We start from the raw sequence: 5,821 nt of genomic DNA, 5'->3' as shown, positions 1-5,821 counted from the left end.
TTCTTATCTTTTGCTCTTTTTAGTTTGCTCTTTTTAATTTTCTTTGCGTTGTGTGTTTTTTCTTCTCTGTGGGACTTTGCTCCTCTCTTGCACACACAAAAAAACATTTTTAAATCACCTTGATTCAATTTTGACTAGATAATTTATTTTTTGGATATTGAATACTCTCTCCTATTTTATTACTTGTTTAATTTTTTTATACGTGTAGTTGTAGAGAAATAGTGAAAGGTAATAAAATATGATGGAAATAGGATTTGTTGAAAAATCAAAAATCTTAAAAAACATTATATTGAATGATTTTCTTAACGAAAAGTGTTAAATTTTATAAACTAGATTAACTCCCTTGTAACACACGGTTTTTACAAAATTTATAACAATTTATAATGTTAATTCAAACTCTACCTATAAAATCCTCATATTTTTAAATGCAATTGAAAAGGTTTTAATCTTAATTTTTACACGGAATTGAGCCCCGAATTCGGATTAGACCAAAGGGTGAAGCAGGTGAAAAATATGAAATATATGTGCATATTTTTATATGAAGTGAATCACAAATAGATAAATTGGTGAATGTTTTTTTTTTAAGAAAGTGAATTACAATTATATAAAGGAGTGAACTTTTTTTAGGAAGTGAATAAAAAAAAAATAAAGATTAAAAATTTTGGACGAAAAAACAGCACCAAGAAGCGACATGTGTCATTCTTGACGTCTGTTTTAGTATTATGTTACTGATAACCACATTCAAACATCCTTTTTGGAAGTAACTACCCTTTTTCAATAATTTTAAACACCATTTTTTTAAAACAAAATAATGAAAATAAAAAAGTTAACTTTTATCACCTCTCAAAAAAAAAAAAAATAAATAAATGATTTTTGTGTCTTAATAGGCTTTATTAAGGTTTAGGTGTTCATTTCGATTCTCTAATATCAATTTGAGGTCAGAATTGAAAAAAGTTATTTAAAATAACTCATTTTAGGTACATCACACAGGTTGAGATAATTATTAGCATGTAAAATAAGACATTTTCAATATTTTTTCATTAGCATGCAAAATAAGACATTTTCAATATTTTTTGTTCAAAACGCAAAATGTAAAACGTTTGCACAATTAGTCATTGATCTCTCGCTAAAATTCAATTCAAAGTTCAAAGTTTAAAGTCTAGTCTCCTCACCCTACAAGTTGCATGCATGTCCCCATTTCCTAGTTCCTACTCTGAAGAATTTCTCCCAAATTTCACCTTTTGACTATCACAATATCACGTATGCTTTTGTATACAAAGTGTATACAGAAGACCATTATTTATGAACTTACACTAGACCATCATATGTAAGACTTACGACACTTATCTTTCTCTATTCTTTTTAGGTAGTTGTTACATAAATATGTGGTGCAAACTTATCTTCAACTAGAACATCATTAAGCATGTTCTGCTCAAGCTTTGCATTTAACTTGATCGTTTTTGCCACGTCCATGCTCTTCTGTTTTCAGCACTCAAGAGCTGGGAACAACGAAACAGAGAGGTTGGCATTGCTTGAAATCAAGGCACAAATACGCGATGATCCCTTGGGTGTCATGACCTCGTGGAATACCCAACACTTTTGTGAGTGGTACGGCATTACTTGTAGTCGTAAATACGAGCAAGTAACGAAACTAGACTTGAATTCTGCAAATCTCACAGGTACACTCTCTTCTCATGTAGGAAATTTAAGTTTCCTTACAGAGTTACGTCTTGATAACAACTTTTTTTATGGTAGGATCTCGGATAGTCTAGGAAAATTAAAGAATATACTATCCTATCTTTAGAAAACAATAAGTTTCATGGTATAGTCCCACCTTCAATTTTTAAACTCTCATTATTGACACTATTATCTTTCCTACAAAATGACTTAGAAGGATATCTTCCTTCAAATTTAGGCAATACTCTTCCTCGTCTTACATTCTTGTCGTTAGGCTATAATCGATTCACTGGTCATATACCGGCTTCATTATCCAATTGTTCAAATCTAGAAATTCTCCAACTCAATGACAACAATCTTCGAGGACAAGTTCCTTCTCTAAACAAGTTAGCAAGACTAACTCGCCTCGTCCTTTCTAATAACAACTTAGGTTTTAATCAACCCGAAGATTTGAATTTTGTTTCGTCCTTGGCAAATTCCACCAACTTAGACTATTTAGAGATTGATCAAAACAACTTTTATGGAGCTTTTCCTCGAGTCATTTGCAATTTCACATTGCTTACTTACTTGTTATTACATGATAACCACATATATGGAGAAATTCCAACGTGCATCGAAAACTTATCGAAATTGCAAATATTTTTGGCTAATGATAACAATCTTTCTGGGGTCATACCCCAAAACATAACCAAGCTCCAAAATCTCTACACCTTGTATTTGAATAATAACCATTTATCCGGGGTCATTCCACCTACAATCGGAAACTTAACTAGGTTGTCAACCTTTTCCCTAGCTAATAATCGAATTCAAGGCCAAATACCTTCAAGTCTAGGAAATTGTACATCACTAACATCATTATATCTTGCTTATAACAGCCTTACTGGCAGAATACCCTTAGAGCTGTTTAACCTCCCCTCCTTGTCAATCCAAGTCGATTTATCCGAAAACAAACTAGTTGGTTCTCTCCCTGATGAAGTTAGACAACTAACTAATCTTCAGGCCCTTATACTTTCGAGCAACATGTTATCTGGTGAGATACCAAGCTCTATCAGTAGTTGTGTCGCGCTAGAGTACCTGTACCTAGCAAAAAATAAGCTTCATGGAGCTATTCCTGATGCGTTGAAGTCATTAAGAAGTCTCCTTGAGCTCGATTTGTCATACAACAATTTCTCAGGTCCGATCCCACAGTTTCTAGAGAGTCTGCAGTTGCGATTGCTGAATATATCACACAATAAACTTGAAGGTAAAGTTCCCAGTGGCGGAGTATTTAGCAATGCAACTAATATTTTAGTGGATAGCAATAGTAGGATCTGTGGAGGCATACCTGAACTGAAGTTACCCCGCTGTAGTGTAAGCCAAAACAGTCAGAAAAGAAGTTCAGTGCAGAGGAAAAAATTGACAGTTGCAATTCTTTCTGCATTTTTTGGAATCAGTTTGCTGCTAGCTTCACTTGTGTTGGTGTACATATTCTGCAAGAAAAAGAGGATTCAGGAGCCTACACCTTTCAATAGTATAGAAAATTTTCCAAATGTATCATACCAAACTCTGTTTCAAGCTACAAATGGGTTTTCCACAGAAAATATGATTGGTAGTGGTACATTCGGGGTTGTGTACAAGGGAATCCTAGAGACTCATGGATCAACTGTTGCCATCAAGATATTTAACCTTGAATATCGTGGTGCTTCAATGAGTTTCATTGCTGAATGTGAGGTCCTTCGAAACATTAGACATCAAAATCTTCTAAAGGTGATAACAGCTTGCTCAAGTGTTGATCATCAAGGTAGAGATTTTAAGGCATTAGTCTATCAGTACATGGGGAATGGAAGTTTGGAAAACTGGTTGCATCTATCACAAGCAATAGATAAGGTTGAAAGTACATATAAACCATCAAGAACCTTGAATTTTCGCCAAAGACTTGATATTGCAGTTGATGTTGCATTTTCCTTGGATTATCTTCACCATCAATGTGGTGCCCCTGTAGTTCATTGTGACTTGAAGCCGAGCAATATCCTTCTTGATGATGACTTGGTTGCTCATGTCGGTGACTTTGGGCTAGCCAAGATCCTTCTTGAAGACATCAATAGCAGTCATGCAAACCAGTTCAGCTCTGTTGGAGTTAGAGGAACAATTGGTTACACTCCTCCAGGTAACAGCTCAACTTAATTATTGTTCTTATTTTTTTGGTTATAAATTCTACATTTTCATTGTACTAATATTTGAGGCTTGATCTGAATGCAGAATATGGTCTCGGAAATGAGGTGTCTACCATTGGTGATGTCTATAGCTTCGGGATCCTTTTACTCGAAATGTTTACAGGAATGAGGCCTACTAATGACATGTTCAAAGGGGGCTTGAGCCTACATAGATTTGTGAAAAACGCTATACCCAAAGAGATCAGCACGATTGTAGATCATACTCTTATAGAAGACATAGACAAAGAGAAAGACACCAACAAGAGTGTAATGTTGGAGGCTTTAACTTCTGTACTTGTTGTAGCCCTTTCTTGCTCAGCTGAAGTTCCACAAGAAAGGTTGAACATGAGTGATGTAGTTGCAAATTTATCACTAATCAGAAATAAGCCTCTTGATTAAAAATATGTATTAACAAATGTTTCAATTTAAATGTAAATTATTATCCCCACTGATCATGGAATAAAGTTAATCCATGCTTTAATCTAGTTTGTAATCTTGTATGTTTTCTGATGTATAAAATGGATGTATTTATTAAAGAAAGACTTTTCCTCTCAGAGTCTCAGACTTATACAAAGTAATTATTATTAATCACTCAGTTCAGTCAGTTATTTATTAATTCATTATCAATAATACAATCATCCACACATTTGGTTATATGAGCCAAAAATGAGTTGGAAGTGTCAACCACAAACTAAAAACAATTAAAACAAAGATAAATAATATTAGGGGATGGTTAAATACCAACTAATCATGGAACAAGAGTAACAGAAAACAGAACTAACCTTTTTTCTGCAAATTGCAAGATAGCTGATTGGCACAACTGAAGGGCATGTCCATCCTCGGCTTATCCACTTTCCTTGTAAAACTGCAACAATCTGGTACATCGCGTGAGTATAAATAGCATCCGCATATGAGGCTGTATCAGAGAACCTGGAGGCAACTCCAGAATCCTGTCATCCAATTCCTGAACTATGCTTTCACACTGGTCCCAGACCTCGTATTGTAATGTCTCAGCACAACTTTGAGGCTCTGAGCTAAGATCAATAAGTCCTCAATAGTTTCTTGCCATCCAGGATGATTTTCTGTATTATTTTCTAAAAGACAAACTAAATCTGCTGCAAAAACAGCTAAATCAGAGTCTACTTCTTCCTTGTGTTTCTCAGTCCATTCTTGTATCAGGACTAAAACCTCCTACATAATATATCGATTTCAAAAGGTAAAATAAGTACTCAAAGGAATCATAATGTACAACATCCAGAGAAAGGTGAGACTACAAAACAGTCCTGATACGAGATGAAGCTCCTAATTATTTAAGCCAAAGCATGTACATAGACAAAAATCCTTAAAAGCAAAAGAGAATTCATGTACGGGATGCAGAATTTCAGAACTCCCAAATTTAGCTGTTGCTGCTAAACTTGGGGATGATGCCATTTTCTTAGCTCTTATTGGTCTTTGAGAAAGTCAGTAGGCATCCATCTGGTGGTATTTGAGAAAGTTGCAAAATACCACTTTTTAAGCCAAATTTATCAATTGTTTTACATTGAAATGGTGGTAATTTGCAACAAAAATTTTAAAATTGGTGGTATTTTGCAACATTTTATTTAAAAGGTGGTTACATGCAAAAAATAAGATTTAAAAGGTGGTTTTTTGCAAAATTTCCTTATTTTTATACTTGTATTTTTAACCTTATGTCAAGATATTTCTCTCCTTTTTTGTGATACTTCAATTGCAGGTAGGCCAAAGTAACCAACAATTGCAATTGATGTCATTGGAACTTTTCGATGCATGAAGCACCATTCATAATGTTCCAACTATGAGGTACTGTAATATTTGTAATTTTGTATGTAAACTTGGATATTTAATTGAAGACCTTGCTAATAAACTCTGAACTTATTGTACATCGTATCATTCATTGTACATTTGCTCAACTTTATTGTACTCCTTAAACAAAG

At 34.1% G+C, this 5,821-nt stretch overlaps 1 pseudogene; it reads left to right on the top strand.

The window, feature by feature from the left end:
* The first annotated feature begins 1,423 nt into the window (after nucleotides 1-1,423).
* Nucleotides 1,424-4,268, top strand: LOC145577812 (putative LRR receptor-like serine/threonine-protein kinase At3g47570 pseudogene; annotated as a pseudogene).
* Nucleotides 4,269-5,821: the final 1,553 nt, after the last annotated feature.

The sequence above is a fragment of the Chenopodium album genome, chromosome 14 (genome assembly GCF_948465745.1).
Source record: "Chenopodium album chromosome 14, dcCheAlbu1.1, whole genome shotgun sequence".
NCBI lineage: Eukaryota > Viridiplantae > Streptophyta > Magnoliopsida > Caryophyllales > Amaranthaceae > Chenopodium > Chenopodium album.
The sequence above is the reverse complement of the archived record's forward strand: the minus strand, read 5'-3'. Positions and strand labels throughout refer to the sequence as shown.